Source organism: Triticum aestivum, chromosome 1D, assembly GCF_018294505.1.
Source record: "Triticum aestivum cultivar Chinese Spring chromosome 1D, IWGSC CS RefSeq v2.1, whole genome shotgun sequence".
Taxonomy (NCBI): domain Eukaryota; kingdom Viridiplantae; phylum Streptophyta; class Magnoliopsida; order Poales; family Poaceae; genus Triticum; species Triticum aestivum.
In genome coordinates this window covers 63,048,086-63,066,124 of record NC_057796.1, presented here as the reverse complement: position 1 = coordinate 63,066,124, position 18,039 = coordinate 63,048,086, and positions in this window count along the sequence as shown.

Sequence of the window (18,039 nt, the reverse complement as noted above, 5' to 3'; positions counted from 1 at the left end):
CACGCGACCACGCGTCCTGCTACCGCAGCTGCTGCAACACCTCCTGAAAGGATCGATGCGGTCGACTAGAGGGGGGGGGGGTGAATAGGAGACTACAAATTTTACTCTTTCTTGTCAATTTTAAGGCTTAGCGGATAAAAAGGGTTCACTAGATATGCAACTAGGTGAACACAACCTATATGACAAGCAAGCTCTAAGCTAAATATGCTAGGCAACAAACTAATTAGCAAGCCAACAAGCATACAAGGCTAAGTAAAGTGCGGGAAAGGATTAACCACAAGTGAGACGAGGACGCGGATTTTATCCCGAAGTTCACTCTTCCTTGGGGAAGAGCTACTCTCCGTTTGGAGCGGTGCCGGAGCCAAAGCTTGCGGAACGCCACCGAAGGCTCACCGTAATCTCCTTCGAGTCACCCCCAACGGATGAGCCTCGAATCACTCGGGGTTGGTCTTGAAGGCGACCACCACACCTTTACAAGCTTCTCCGGAGCACACCACAAGCAAGGAAGCTTCCGGAGGAACCTCTAACCGCCTAGGAGCCCAAGCTCCAAGAGTAACAAGTCATGGTGGATGAATGTTGCGGGGAATGCGATTTGGTTTGGTCAAAGTGTAGATTGGGTCTTGCTCTCCCAATCCCCAAAGTTTCAACAAGATTGGGTGGAGGGATTGAGAGTAGTGAGCAAAATGGGGTGTAGCAATGGAGGAGCTCAACAAGACATTAGGGTTGGGGGATGGAGGAGGAAGAAGGGGGCTTATATAGTGTTCTTGGCCGGGAGGGGATTTTTGCCCGTTGGACCCCGTGCGCACGGGCCAAGTCAGCCCCATGCGCACGGGGTGTCTAGTGAGTTTCGAGGTACCCCGTGCGCACGGGGTGTCACGAAATATTCTGACTACCCCGTGTGCACGGGGGTCAGAGACCCCGTGCACACGGGGTGTCCAGAAGATTTCTGATGAAACATCACAGGACACCACGGCAAAGCACACAATAAGTGGAATATCTGAGGAGGTGTAGGAGGGCTGGTGTATCTGTCTTGGAGGCATTCCCACACGACACTAAATCCACGAAGACCCCTCTTGATAGTGCGGTTTTGCCTACGACTCAAATCGAACCAAAACGAAAAACCTTCGAGTCGCCGGTAACCACGCCTTTGATCTTTTTGGACTGGGGGGTCGCACACCTCCATCAATGTACACCTTGGAACCAAAGTCCTGAGATAAACTTTAGCAACCAACATTAGTTCCACTAACCACATTGTCATCACACCAAAATATAATCTAAGTGATACTTGCACTTTCAATCTCCCCCTTTTTGGTGCATTGATGACAATATGGTTAGGACATGGCATACAGGATACAACTTAAGTAAACAGCCATGCGACAATAGTTGATCAAAGGAGCTCCCCCTATATATGTGCAAGGAAAAAAATGCTTGATTATGCATCAAGCACACACATATGAGGCTCCCCCTAGATCCACATTGTCAAGGCATGCGATCAACATAATAATAGATAAATTCCATAAAGTAGATAGTCTCTCACATAGACTAGGTAGCTCACGACCACACCGCGAAAGCAAGTAAATAAGAGTATCTCAAGCCAAATAAACACAACCAAAACAAACGAGGCCTTGAGATCTCACCCAACTGAAACCAACTGCAAACGCCCCTAATAGAACACTTCTCCCCCTTTGTCATCAAGACAACAAAAAGGGAAAAGGCGATGCTAACGAGACTCTAGACAAGAGGAGGTGCGCTCGAAGCATCATCATCATCATCAAAGTGCCATCCCTCCAAGGGAAAAGAACGAGTTGTGGCCACACTGTCGTTGTCCTCGGACCCTGGACCAACATCCTCACCAGCTGCAGCACGCTCAGCCTTCTTCTGACGCTTCACCAGCTTGCCCTTGTTGATCTCCTTGACCTGACGGCGCTGAATGGACTGACACATTTTGAACATGTTGCTCACGGTCTTCAGAAGAGACTTCTTCTCCTCTCTGGTGAAACTGGCATCAGTAGCAACCTGCTTCCCTTTGCTACGCAGAATCCGCACATAGGATGAACATCCCTCAGTGTAGGTAGCACGATCCTCAGGCCTGGGGTTGCACCCCTTCTTGGGAGGCACATATGGTGGAGGAGCAGCCGGAAGCCAGTTGGCATCACGCTTCGGAAAGGAGGTGCGGTACTTGGCAATGTACCTGGCGGGACAGACAGACTCAATCAAAGCTTGGATGAACGGAGCATAGATGCATGACTTGTTCTCCTGAACACACTGCCTGATCTCAATGTACATGAAGTCCAGAACATCCACTTTCTTCTTGTCATGAAGGCAGGCAAAGATGTCCAACATGGAGCTCCTCAGATTGTGAGAGTCCCCGGTCTTAGGATTAAGCGTGTACCTAAGAATGTGACGCATAGTATCATAGGTTGGCTTAAAATGTTTGATAGAACCGGTGGTGAAGGCCTTGTCTGGCTTGTAAGCAAAAGCAATCTCATCCTTGTCTCTACCTGTCTCCCGAGCACGGCCATACTCAGGATGCTCCTCAGCAAAGAACCGATACGGAATGATGTCAGAGAACTTGGCCATGGAGGCCTCACACTCATATGTGCCAGACATCCAAGTCATAGTGCGAGCCTCATCACTGTGGAAGTATACGGTGGCAAAGAACCGCATCACAAGATCTTCACTGTACGGATGGTGGAAGGCGACGAACGGGATCAAGCCAAGCCTCCCAAGAGCATTATACACACCGGGATAGATATGATCATTGTCCCGAAGAGCCTCCACATTGATTTGCTTGTGGGGGGCAAACTTGTTTTTCTTGGTCATGATCAGCTCAGAGAACACACGGTGTTGAAAATCACTCTTGAATCTTGGGTCAACCCCTGCATCAGTGTTTGGCACATAGGGGAAATCCTGCCTGCGAGCCCAAAGCTCTGGCTTGGTCCACTTAGAGAGAGGTAGATTCTTGACATTCCGACCTCCTGGGAGCACATGTTCCTCTCCTTCCTCCTCATCAACATCATCAGCAGAATCATCCTCATCTTCTATCTCTGCATCTGCGGGGTTCTCATAGTGAGCATCTTCCTGCGACTCATACTCCTCTTCTGAATCCTCGGAGGCTTCAATCACTAGCTGCTTGGAGGCGGCACGGCGAACACGGCCCAGCTCAGAGCCCTGACCAATTCTTTCGGACGGCTGACGAAGAGCCAAAGTGAATTCCCTGGAACCTGCCTTGGTGCGCTTGGGACGGAGCTCGGACCTCTTGTCAGCAGAGTCTGAAACACAACATCAACAAAACACAACAAACACGAGAGACACAAATAAGTACAAGTGCTCGAGAAGGTGGCGAGGAATGGAAGACAGAGAAGAAACAGGACTAGCACCACTGTGTACCCCGTGCACACGGGGGTCTGACCACCGTGGACACGGGGGTCCCGTGCGCACGGTACAAGGCCCGTGGACACGGGGTTCTCCCAGCGGCAACCACTTCCAGATCGAGATCCGGGAGTGAGTGCGGTAGGGAGAGCCGCCACAGTAATGCCCATCCGATTCTAGTCTATCACAAGGGAACGACTGGCCTAGACTAGTAGAGGAGGAAACCCTAGACTAATAAGGATCCAAGGAGGAAAAAGAAGGATAAGGGGAGGGGGATACCAGAGGAGGACCCCATCCCGGGAGATCTCCACGGAGCAGCGAAGTCCCACGGCGCACGGAGGAGCACCGGCGACAAGGAGGCGACGGCGGTGGCCTGGAGGCGATCTGGGTCGTGGAGGGGGCGACTGGGTGGGAAAGAACCCAAACCCTCCCACGTCCCACCTCTTCAGGGCCAGAAACCGCAGACCCCGTGCGCACGGGCTAAAGCCCCCGTGCGCATGGAGGCCCGTGCGCACGGTACAAGGGTCGTGGGCACGGGGTATCCAGAGGATTTTGACAGGAAGAAGCTTGTTGGGTTATGGCTGAATGCAAATTCTTACCAAGACCCCAAAGAGCATTTCCGCCTCACTTCTGAACACGTCGCAGAAGAAATCCAACACTACTAGAAAGGAGTATGTGTAGCACTTGCACTGGAAGAGAATCGAGAAACACACACACACCGAAATACGAACACAAGGACAAGAAGAACCACACAAAAAAAGACAAAAAAATCCAACCTCCAACGGAGGGCGGTGGCCGAAGCCACCATGTTTGAGTTGTTTGGTATGGCACCGCAAAGATATGAACCTTGGGCCCAAGACCAATACTCATCTTTGAAGCACAAATGCCATCTTCAAATGGCTAATGTGAAAGATTTTGTTCAATTTATGCACTAGTAGGATAAGATAGCTCATTAGTTGAGCTAGCTCCCCCTAATTAGGTGCCTACATCTAAAACAAGATACTAGTAGAGTATGTGTGTGTATGCAAGAACCTCAATCCAAGTTACTTATATCCACGATATTCAGCTCATGCCTTAACTCGCGGAATCTTGCTTCATCAAGTGGCTTGGTGAAAATGTCGGCAAGTTGCTTCTCGGTGTTGACATGGAATAAATCAATGTCTCCCTTGGCCACATGATCTCGAATGAAGTGATGACGAATCTCAATATGTTTGGTTCGGCTATGTTGCACTGGATTGTCGGCGATCTTGATTGCACTTTCATTGTCACAAAATAGAGGCACTTTGTCACATTTGACACCATAATCCATCAAAGTTTGCCTCATCCATAATAATTGTGCACAACAACTTCCTGCGGCAATGTACTCGGCCTCGGCGGTTGAAAGGGACACACAATTCTGCTTCTTTGAAGACCAACTTACCAATGACCTCCCTAGGAATTGACATGACCCGGAAGTGGACTTGCGGTCTACCTTGTCTCCGGCCCAATCCGAATCCGAATATCCCAATAACTTGAAAGTTGCTCCTTTGGGATACCAAAGGCCCAAGTTTGGGGTATGAACCAAATATCGAAGGATTCTTTTCACTGCCGAAAAATGGCTCTCCTTGGGAGCGGATTGAAATCTTGCACACATACACACACTCAACATAATATCCGGCCTAGATGCACAAAGGTAAAGCAAAGAACCGATCATAGAGCGATATACCTTTTGATCCACATCTTTACCATTGGGATCAAGATTAAGTTGGCCATTTGTGGGCATGGGCGTCTTCATGGGCTTGACATCTTGCATTTTGAACCTCTTGAGCATGTCTTGAATATAAAGTGCTTGGTTGATGAAGGTTCCTCCTCTCAATTGCTTCACTTGAAATCCGAGGACTTCAACTCTCCCATCATGCTCATAGCAAATTCCTTGGTCATAAGATTCTCAAACTCAACATTAATAGCATGGTTAGTGGAACCAAAAATAATATCATCAACATATATTTGGCACACAAACAATTCTCCTTTTACCCTCTTCGTGAAGAGAGTGGAATCTATTAACCCGATCTGGAACCCCTTCTCGCTTAAGAACGCCGTAAGGTGATCATACCAAGCACGAGGTGCTTGTTTAAGTCCATAGAGCGCCTTATGGAGTTCATAAACGTGAGAGGGGTGATCGGGATCTTCGAAACCGGGAGGTTGTTTGACATACACCAACTCCTTAAGAGGACCATTAAGAAATGCACTCTTCACATCCATTTGATACAATTTAAAATCATGATGTGAAGCATATGCAAGCAAGATACGAATGGACTCAAGACGGGCAATGGGGCCAAAGGTTTCACCGAAGTCCAAACCTTCAACTTGGGTTAACCCTTGTGCCACTAACCTTGCCTTGTTTCTAGTGACTTGTCCATGCTCATCTTGTTTGTTCTTAAAGATCCACTTTGTTCCAATGACATTATGATGTTCTTTGGGTCTCTTCACAAGAGTCCATACTTTGTTGCGGGTGAAGTTGTTGAGTTCTTCATGCATGGCATTTACCCAATCTGGGTCGTCAAGTGCATCTTCAACCTTAAGGGGATCAACACAAGAGACAAACGAGTGATGTTCACAAAAGTTTGCCAAATGTCTACGAGTAGTTACCCCTTTGTTGATGCTTCCATAAATGTTGTCGGTGAGATGTTGAAGATGCTTTAACTTGGCGGCCGCTTTTTGCACTTTGAGGGTAAGCTCTTCTTCACTTGGTTTTGAACTTGTGGAAGAAGCTTGGCCTTGGGAATGCTTTAGCCTTGGAGTCACCCTTCTCTTCACAACCTCTAGTTCTTGATCACTTGGATGTGATGATGTGGAAGACACTTGAGGTTGGGATTGATCTTGATCTTGATCAAGAGCCTGACCTTGGGCCTCACGGATTGGTTCTTCGCCATTTGGTTGAGCTTGCCCTTGATCTTGCTCGGGAACATGAGGGACTTGATCTTGTTCTTGGATAGGTTCATGATTTCCCATAGCATCTTGACCTTGTGGTGGCGGTGATGACTTCCCTTGTGGAGAATCCACAAGAGGGGCTCTTACTCCTTCTTCTTCTACTTGGACTTGGGGTGTTTCTTGTGGACGAATGTGGCCTATCCCTATAGTCCTTATAGCTTGTGAAGGAGCCTCATCACCTACAACACTAGGAACAATTTGCTCCGCACGGGAACCGTTATCTTCATCAAACTCCACATTTACCGTTTCCTCAATACATCCGGTGGATTTGTTGAGAACACGGTAAGCATGAGAGTTTGATGCATATCCAACAAATATGCCCTCATAAGTTTTAGGCGCAAACTTAGCTAAACGGGATTTCTTAATGAAACACTTACAACCGAATTCTCGAAAGTATTTGACGTTAGGCTTTCTCCCGATTAGGAGTTCGTAGGGAATCTTGTTCTTGAGCTTACGAAGATAAAGCCGGTTTGTAGCATGGCACGCGGTGTTGATGGCTTCGGCCCAAAGCTTGTATGGAGACTTGTACTCGTCAAGCATGGTCCTTGCCATCTCAATGAGAGTCCGGTTCTTCCTTTCCGCAACAGCATTTTGTTCGGGAGTGTATGGCGCGGCATATTGATGCTTGATCCCCTCATCGCTCAAGAACTCGTTCATAGTGTAATTTTTGAACTCGGTGCCGTTGTCACTTCGAATTGCCTTGATCTCACAATTATGTTGACGTTGAGCTTCTTTGGCAAAGCTGATGAAGGTGTCTTGAGTTTCATCTTTAGTCTTGAGAAAGAACACCCATGTATATCTTGTATAGTCATCGACAATGACAAGGCAATACGTCCTCCCTCCCAAACTATCATAAGATGGAGGCCCAAAGAGATCCAAGTGAATGAGCTCGAGAGGCCTCAAAGTGGTAATGATAGTCGTCACCTTATGAGCTTTTTCATGAAGTTTTTCGGCAATGCAAGCACTACAAGGACGATCTTTGGCAAAAGACACATTGGTTAGTCCAAGGATGTGCTCCCTCTTTAAGAGAGCTTGTAAATTTCTCATGCCAACGCGTGCTAGCCGATGGTGCCAAAGCCACCCCACGTCGACCTTAGCCATTAGACATGTTGCAAGATAAGTTTTCTCATTTGAGAAATCAACCACGTAAAGGTTGTCTTCAACATGCCCAACAAAGACCACTTTGAGATTGCTTCTCTTAAAGACGGTCACATGAAATAAACCGAAATGAGAATCATAACCGGCACGTGCCAATTGAATCATAGAAAGTAAATTGTAGTGAAGGGATTGAACAAGCATGACATTCTTAAGTGATGCATCACTAGAGATTACCACCTTGCCCAAACCCAATACCTTGCCCTTGCTATTGTCACCAAAAGAGATGTTTGAAGTGGCCTTGAGCGAATCAATGAACTCCACAAGCATCTCCCTCTCTCCGGTCATATGATTGGTGCAACCACTATCGATCACCCATTGTGTTCCACCGGAGGTATAGTCCTACAAGAATCAAGCTTTGATTTTAGGTCCCCATTTTGCAATGGGTCCTAGAGAGTTAGCAACAAGGGTCTTAGGAACCCAAATAGTCCAAGCATAATCATCATAGTTAGTGCCAACAAATTTAGCAAAGGTATAACCATCATCTCCTCTCATGAGGACATAAGATGGGTTGTTCTTGCGGGCAAACTCTTTGGGAATGGCCTTGTCCCTAGTGACCTTGCCATCCCCAACATTCCCTTTTTCCTTCTCCTTCTCCTTGTGTCCTTCATGAACAAATGCTATCTTTTGTTGGGGAGGAGGAGTAGGACCGATCTTCTTCTTGTGGCTCTTCTTCTTGGTCTTCTTCTTCTTAGAAGAGGGGTCAAACCCAATTCCCTCCTTGGCAACACACTCCTTTTGGTTGCTCAAGAGGTCATTGAGGTTTTTCTCCCCTTGAATGCACGACACAAGCCGTTTCTCAATTTGGGCTTTTAACTTCTTATTCTCCTCTTTGGAGAGAGGTGCAATCATGAGCAAAGTTAGCCGTACAAGATTCATCATTTAAATCAATATGAGGGACGGAAGTAAGAGCCTTAATGGTTGTAGCTTTAAGTTGAGCATAAGACTCGGTGAGGGCAATGAGGTCACCTTTGACAACCTTGGAACTAGTCACAAGGAGCTCATGTTCCTCAACAAGTCTCGTGTGATCAACTAGAAGCTTTTCAACCCTTACTTTAAGGGCATCTTTGTTCTCAAGAGCAAGTTGCAACGCATCATCGGTTTTAACGAAGTCAATTTTATGAGAAGACAAGGCTTCCTCAAGTGATGCTCTCATGACACTCTCTTCATGTAGCTCGTGCTCAAGGAGTTCGACTCTCTCTTTTTCCTCTATGAGGAGGTTTTCAACGTTCTCAATAAAATCATCGCGTTCGGCGAGTGATTTAAGGAGATCGCTAAAACGAGCACGAGCTTCACCATGAAGAGTTTTCATGAAAGCCATCAAGGATTCCTCATCATTATCCACACCATCATCACACTCATCCTCCACTATCTCACATGAAACATTGGGAGTGTGGATGAAGGGTTTTAGAGATTTGGACTTTGTTTTTACCTCTTTGGCCATGAGGCAATGATGAGTGAACGGCTTGTCCTCGTTGGGAGAGTCGAAGAGGCCGGTGGTGGAGGAGGAGGTAGTGGCATGCATGGCAATGGCGGCCCGTGCCCACATGATCATCATCACCGTCATCTTCATCTCCGGACATGTACTCCTCATGAACAAGAGCCTTGTCATCTTTCCTCTTGGAAAACTTGGTGAACTTCTTCTTCTTGAGCACAAGCTTCTCGGACTTGTCTTCACGTCTCTCATAAGGACAATCGTGCACAAAATGTCTTGGGCTATCACAATTGTAGCATTTTCTTCGTCCAAACGATCTTCCTTGCAGATTCTTCCCTTTGTTTGCCATGGTCCCGGAATATTTCTTGACCAAGAGAGCCAAGTCTTCCGCAAAGTCATTTTCCGGGCATGAGGTGGCAACATCTTCCTCACAAGTCTCTTCAACAACTTCTTCATCCCTTGAGGGTTGGGCAACTACTTTCTTGGCCTTCAATGCAAGAGTTGAGTTCTTGGTGGCTTGAGCTATGGCAAAGGTCTTCTTGGACTTGGTCTCGAAAAGAACATGAGTTGAGAAAGTGGATACAACTTGTGCCGCGGTCAACTTTTGATAGTCCGGGCGTTGATGTATCATCATCACCATGGTATGTTCCGTGAGAACCATAGCATCAATGAACTTGTCCTTAATGAAATCATCATTTGCCCAAGTGCACCCAAAGGTTCTCAAATTGAGCACAAGAGACTTCAACCTTCGATATACCTCTTCCGCGGACTCACCCTCATTTCTCACAAATAGGTTGACTTCTTGCTTGAGCAAAGCCAACCGAGATCTTCGAATTGCTTCATCACCTTCGAGGGCCTCCTCAAGGCAATCCCAAATTTCCTTGGCGGTCTTGAGTAGAGCAATGGAGTCACTATAGTCATCGGTCACCGCGGTGCGCAACATGTTGTGGGCGGTAGCATTGAGTTGATCATCAACCGCTTCTCTTGGAGTGAGATTCATGGGATCCTTGGGGTTGAAACCGTTGACCACAATCCACCATAGTTGTGTAGATGCACTGCGAATATGAGACTCCATATCTAGCTTCCACTTAGCAAACGCGTTAGCTTTCAAAGGGGGCGGAGGCCCCACAGGATTAATGCGAGGGTGCTGCAAGGGTTGTGGTGAGTAAAAGGGTTCCACGGCATTGTACTTGGGAACTTGAGTGCGAGCCGGGGATGCAAGAGGTTCTCTCGAATCATCCGCATCATGAACCGCATTTGGATCAAATGAGTTTGAGGCGGATGTCGAGGGCTTTAAGCGAGCATCAATTTCCTCCTTGACCGAGGAGCGAACTTCTTTCAACATAGCAGTTTTGAGGTCCGCAAACATTGAAAGAATATCGGCCGCGGTCAACGGGCCCCCTGGGTTAATGGGGGCGACGGGAGCAACGGCCGGAGCAACAAGTGCGTCGGCCGCGGCGGGGGGTAGGTTTTGACCATCCTCCGCAAGTGGTGCGTCACCTCCCTCATTCCCTAGATCGACCATATCCTCTAAGGTTGTAAAACCTTATATTAGAGCACGAGGCTCTGATACCAATTGAAAGGATCGATACGGTCGACTAGAGGGGGGTGAATAGGAGACTACAAATTTTACTCTTTCTTGTCAATTTTAAGGCTTAGCGGATAAAAAGGGTTCACTAGATATGCAACTAGGTGAACACAACCTATATGACAAGCAAGCTCTAAGCTAAATATGCTAGGCAACAAACTAATTAGCAAGCCAACAAGCATACAAGGCTAAGTAAAGTGCGGGAAAGGATTAACCACAAGTGAGACGAGGACGCGGATTTTATCCCGAAGTTCACTCTTCCTTGGGGAAGAGCTACTCTCCGTTTGGAGCGGTGCCGGAGCCAAAGCTTGCGGAACGCCACCGAAGGCTCACCGTAATCTCCTTCGAGTCACCCCCAACGGATGAGCCTCGAATCACTCGGGGTTGGTCTTGAAGGCGACCACCACACCTTTACAAACTTCTCCGGAGCACACCACAAGCAAGGAAGCTTCCGGAGGAACCTCTAACCGCCTAGGAGCCCAAGCTCCAAGAGTAACAAGTCATGGTGGATGAATGTTGCGGGGAATGCGATTTGGTTTGGTCAAAGTGTAGATCGGGTCTTGCTCTCCCAATCCCCAAAGTTTCAACAAGATTGGGTGGAGGGATTGAGAGTAGTGAGCAAAATGGGGTGTAGCAATGGAGGAGCTCAACAAGACATTAGGGTTGGGGGATGGAGGAGGAAGAAGGGGGCTTATATAGTGTTCTTGGCCGGGAGGGGATTTCTGCCCGTTGGACCCCGTGCGCACGGGCCAAGTCAGCCCCGTGCGCATGGGGTGTCCAGTGAGTTTCGAGGTACCTCGTGCGCACGGGGTGTCCCGAAATATTCTGACTACCCCGTGCGCACGGGGGTCAGAGACCCCGTGCACACGGGGTGTCCAGAAGATTTCTGATGAAACATCACAGGACACCACGGCAAAGCACACAATAAGTGGAATATCTGAGGTGTAGGAGGGCTGGATTATCTGTCTTGGAGGCATTCCCACACGACACTAAATCCACGAAGACCCCTCTTGATAGTGCGGTTTTGCCTACGACTCAAATCGAACCAAAACGAAAAACCTTCGAGTCGTCGGTAACCACGCCTTTGATCTTTTTGGACTGGGGGGTCGCACACCTCCATCAATGGACACCTTGGAACCAAAGTCCTGAGATAAACTTTAGCAACCAACATTAGTTCCACTAACCACATTGTCATCACACCAAAATATAATCTAAGTGATACTTGCACTTTCACCTCCAACCGCGCCCTCCGGGTCGTCTTCCTCACTGCCACCTCCCGGTTGGCGCCCGAGTCCGAACTACAAAGGCAAGAACCCTGTTTACCGTCCTCCTCAGCAGCGCTCTTCGGGATCGTCTTTGGCCTCCTCACTTGCACCACCATCTGCTCCTGCGGCGCCCTCGACCACTCCCCCGACACCATGGCGTCCTTCGCACGATCCCTGGACCGGCCTTGTTCAGGCCTGGCCAATGCTGTGGTCTGCGCCCTCTCCCTACGGCGCTCCTCCGGCATACAGCGGGGCTTGGGCGCCCGGCATGCGTCCTCAACTTGGCTCTCCGGGCGTCCTCGGATCACGGCCTCCGCAGCATGCCTACACGGCGTACGTTCCTCTATACCAGGCGGCGGCGCCTCCCTTGGCTCCATCGACGTACCCCTACGCTTCTCACTCCACTTCACCATGGGATCAGGCGCCACCACCGGCTTCTTCCTCTACTTCACCATGGGATCAGGCCCCACCACCGGCTTCCACTGCTGTGTCGACCTCGACACCACCCGCGCCGAACTGGGATCAGGCTGCCTTCATCGCGGGCATGAATTCGCTTACCACCCAGGATGCAGGTACAGAATGGATATTCGACTCTGGTGCTTCCTCGCACATGTCCGCATCTAGCTCTTCCCTGTCTTCTCTTCATCCTTCTATATTTCCCTCAATTACTGTAGGCAACGGCTCATCTATTCCTATTTCATGCACTGGTTCTACTTCGCTCTCTCCTAACCTATCATTACTAGAAGTGCTTGTCGCTCCTGCTCTTATCAGAAACCTCATATCTGTTCATCGGTTTACTATTGATAACCTGGTCTTTGTTGAATTTGATCCCTTGCGTGTGTCTGTGAAGGACCTTCGCAGCAAGGAGGTGATCGCTCGGTTCAATAGCTCTGGCGACATGTACACTGTCCATGCCGCCTCTCCAACACCGCAAGTTCATGCCATGATCGCCTCCATCTCCCTTTGGCATCGTCGTTTCGCACATCCCAACAGTGCCACCACGACCACTCTGCTTCGCGAGTTTCAGCTACCTCATGTTCGGGAGCCTCATGATTCCGCTTTGTGTCAGTCTTGTCAGATGGGCAAATATGTTAGGCTGCCCTTTGGCACATCTACTACTACTAGTTCATTTCCCTTTGAGTTGTTACACTGTGATCTCTGGCAATCTCCTATCCCTAGCGTTTCCGGGTTTAAGTTTTATCTTGAAATAGTGGATGACTACTCGCATTTCATGTGGACCTTTCCCCTTCGCTGCAAGTCTGATGTGCATACTGTGTTTGTGAACTTCCAAAAATATGTGTATGCTCACTTCTCTCTTCCCATTCGCTTTCTTCAATGTGACAATGGACGTGAGTTTGACAATGCCAGCAACCGCGATTTTTTTTCTTCGTCACGACATTCTTCTTCGCTTTTCTTGTCCATATACCTCTCCTCAAAACGGCAAGGCAGAGCGCTCTCTTCGCAGTATCAATGATATTCTTCGCACACTTTTAATCCAAGCATCTATGCCACCCCAATATTGGGTCGAATCCCTCCGCCACGCAACCTTTCTACTCAACATACGACCCACCAAGACCTGCCCCAAATTCTCTCCCTATGATTCCCTCTTTCTTTCCGCTCCCTCCTATGCAGATCTTCGCATTTTTGGATGTTTATGCTTTCCTAACCTTTCCGCTACAGTCACAAACAAACTAGCACCGCGCTCGCTGCCTTGTGTTTTCCTTGGGTACTCGGATGATCACCGTGGCTACCGTTGTCTTCACCTCCCAACCAACCGCATTATACTCTCTCGCCATGTTACTTTTGACACGACGATGTTTCCTTTTGCTAACCACAACCCTCCCAATCTCTCCTACTGCATTAGTTTTCAGGGATATCCAAAAACCGGTTAGAGGAGAAAAAGATCTAACCAGCCTAGCTGAAGCCCAATTTTTTTTTAAATCGGTTATAGAGGAGAAAAAGATTCTGGTTTTCTTCTCTAACCGGCCTAGCCAAAGCCCAAAAATACTTACAGTGGTACAAATTTAGTCTGAACGACGCCGAACCCTTATATTTACTCCTCATCGCGACCACGGAGTAAAATCTAACCACACCTCTTTGCCTCTCTTTCACCCAATTCCCGCAGCCCAATCTCCGTCGGAGAGCCCCGCATCCACTCCGTCGCCGATAATGGCAGGATCCCATCGCTGCCGCTCCCCGCGACCCACCCGCAGCGTAGATCTGCGTCGCCACTCCACTCTACTCTAATTGAAGAAAATGCCCCTTCTTCTTCTTCTACTCTTCTCAACAGCCTGCAAAAAAAATACACACGTTTTCATTTCATCATATACCTGAGCAAAAAAAGAAACTGCCAACTTGTTACTCCTATTGCATATCATGAGATACTACCAAAACACACACGACATTGCTAACTTCAAGTGCATACGAGGCACAAATCAAAGTCAGTTCAAGAGACAAAACGTTAGACAATCAACTCGTATCTGCATCGTGAACAGCCTCAATATTAGAACAATAGTATCTCGTGATCTGCCAAGTTCAAATAACCAACACTTCATCATATGCCTCAATACAATTTGTATGTGCAAGGTCATCATTCTAAAATATGAGTACCGCAGCGACACAAATAACAATGATATTAGATTGGAAACTGTTATCTTCGAGCCTTTGACAGACAAGCTGCAGGTATAGCGAAATAAATAGTTGCAAACTCACGGGGCATTTTCAGCAGGTTGGAGAATATACTCAGGACCATAGGCAGCCTGAATTGAAAATTCAGTAGGACGTCCCGTATCAGCAGGTATGTTAATCTGTAAACGTAATACAAGATTAGTTGTCTTTTTTTTTTGGTCAGGAATGCAAGATTAGTGTCACCTGCACATTACTACGTGCTGAACAAGCCAATGCATTGCTCAGTTCAACACTCAAGAACCCACAAGAACAAAAATGCATAAAGAAAATTAACAATTACTATCCCCATCAGAAAAGAAGTGCTACGTTTTACTTGACTTTCTGCAAATTTGACCAATCACTCATTCAATTAAAATTGCAAAACTAAACTGTACCATCATGGAAGTACTTTGTCTGAATAAATGTTAACATAAATTCCACGGCGCCAATCTATACTCCTTCTGTTGCAAATTAACTGAACTTCTAGCTTTGCAAGGCTAAAAATATATCAACATCTAAAACATCAAATTAATTTCATTAGATTCATCATGAAAATAATCCATACTATATGATGTTATAGATATCACATATTTTTCTGTAGACTTGGTAAAATGTTTGACTTAAAACAAGGTTAGAACTTCAATTAATTTTAAATGGAGTGCTTAGTTATTTACAAAAATAATGTTGTTTTATAAAAGATCGTATCACAGAAGTCACGCTTTATTGTGACTGGACAGGGTATAATCAGAAGCAAGAGATAGCCATGTATAGTAAACATACATCCGGGTATTGCTGGAATGTCTCTGTAGCAACAACACCACGCTGTCCGTTGCACTTAATGCTGTAACCTTCCCTCGTTATTGCCAATACAGCAGGTTCCCACGTTTCTAAACCCGGATCCTGCAAAGCCAATGTTTCAAGATTATATGACATAAAAAAAGTGCAGCAAAATTCTTTGAGCCTTGGACAGACCGCAGTCAGAAGGACTTCATAAGACGCATGCCCAACTAAAAGGGTTTTCTTGATAAGCTCCTCCGCTATAGGATCTGCACAGATAATGATTCTGTACTCAGCAATATGCATGCATGGTTCTTCAAAACATGCAACTGGAATACGAAAGTTTACGCCATCTACCAAGATACAGATATTATCTCGGCAAACTCACGGCAAGGAATTTTTCTTTGCCCATTAGCATAAACCTTAACGATGTCCCCTGCAGAGCGAAAGAAAATCTTCAGATAGAGTTAAATATAATGAGCATCCTACTGAAAGTTATAGTGGTCAACCCTTTTATACCCCGCAAAAAAGAACCTTTTATAGTATTGAAACAAGCAACTATGTTTTTTTTTCGATAAAGGACGCTTTAATTAACTCAAAATGTAGCATCAAGTGGATACAAATCATGATGAGCAACACCCGGCCTCTGCATAGTTAGGATGCACACAGCCTAAACAAACAACTATGTATGGGTGCTGTAGTAATTTCTTGATAGATACAGAGATAGTCCTAACGAAAAAAGACCAAGCTAAAACAGAAAATTCCAATTGAGAATGATCAGACGAGAGGATTCACCTTTCTATTCCGGTCATCTAGTGGCTGGACCTCAATGGTTAGTAAAGTGTCCACATCATCAGCGGTAACTAAATATGAGGGCTGCTCTGCACCTACATCAGGGAAGGGCAACATTCATTTGAATTTTATTTCAGCACGCCGATATTGAACAAAAGCCTCCTAGCAGCTAGTGGAAATATATACCTTCTACTTTTATGAACTTCACCGATCCATCTTCCAAATGGCATACCCACTGTGCACACAATTTATTTTCATTTTGCAAACATGATAATTGTACAGAACTCAGAGACAGGAATTTGATAGAATATCAGAATGTGTTGAGCCCCAATTATGAAGCGCACCTGAAAATTACAGCTTGTGGTCCCGTTGATGGAAAACCCAGTCACTTGAAGTTCTCTTCCAGGAAAAGCTTCACCAGTGATTCTTAGCCCTTCTACGCCTGGCAACGGGTCGTCCTCTTCATATGAGTGTTCATTCTCAACCCCCTTTATGTTTTCTGATATGTTCCTAAGAGGGCCCATGAGTGATGGGTTTTCATCATGTACAGCATGATAATCACATTGATCACTTCCTTGCGCTACAACATCCCTGATAATATTATTGCTGCAAAAAGAGAAAACAGACCTGGTAAGACAACCAACTTTGTCTATCTCTACAATCTTGATTGTTTGACTACCAAAATCTTTCTGCTAAAAGGTCCCATACATAAATTTAACTGTACCAAAATCTTGACAGAATAGCACGCTTTACCTTGGTGCATTCTGAGCCATGGCCAAACTGGTGTTTCAAAGACATAAAGTTCTCCATTATTTGTAAATAGGTGGGCTTAAGCAATAATTCAGAGGCTTTGCTTCACTTTTTCACTCGTAAATATTTGGAACAAACATATTTAATTTCAGACATAAATGATTCCTAGATACTCTATTAATTCAAAGAGTGGAGAACAAAGCAGTTTAGAGTCATGTAGAGGCAACCATATATCAAGGCAATTTGCCTCCGGATTCAAAATTTAAGTAGCATAAATATATTAAATAATGAATAAGGATTCATGTCCCTTGTAAAATTGCATTTTTTTTAATAACTACAAATATCACTAAAACGGATGAATGCATCAATGTTGTAAAAATGAAAGGAAAGCCTGGGCGCACTCATGCCAACTAACAGTCCTAATTACCTTGTCCATCTGTAAGCCTGATCATTTTTCAGCTCTTTGATCACAGTTTCAGTCTGGTTCAGTTTATGTATGATATCCACTATAGTAGGCCTTTTGTGCCTATCATTCTCCATGCATGTCAATGCTATTTCAATGCATATTTTCACTTGGTTGCAATAAGCTTCTAGTTGTCGGGAAGCATGCCATGTTTCCTGCAACCTCTTCCTCCAGTTTACATGTACCTATGAAATCGAAGCATACAGCTAGGATGATAAATCCCCCTCCAACAACAAGAACTACAAAAACAACAAAGCCTTTTGTCCCAATCAAGTTGAGGTAGGCTAGGATCATAAATCCTCCTTTTGAAATTATAAGGCTTGTTTCTAGTCGTTGATGAACAAGAAAACATTAAAAATAGCTTCGGTGCCTCCTTTTTTTACGAAATACAGCAGTGCTGCTTTCATTGATATTAAGTAAGGAGTAGTAGAGTAATTTGCATGCATAGATAATACTACCTCCATTCTATTTTTTATGTCATTTTAGAATGCATGTGGTCGGTCATGTATAACTTTGACCCTTAATCTGCACACACAAATTTGGAGCGGGCAAATGCAATAACTAGATTAGCCACAAAGCTACTCTCATGCCATTGCATCATTAGGATTTTTTACAGACATGTAGTCAGACATAGTAATGATCAATATGCATGTGTGCATCATTATGATGCAGGAGCGGGGGGACTGATCCTCCTTTTCCAAAAAAAAAGAGACAAGAACAAGCAAAAAGGATCGAAGTTGTAGAAAATAAAGTTGGATATTTACTAGGTGGTTAAAGGAAACATAAAACTGGTGTTGCAACAGAA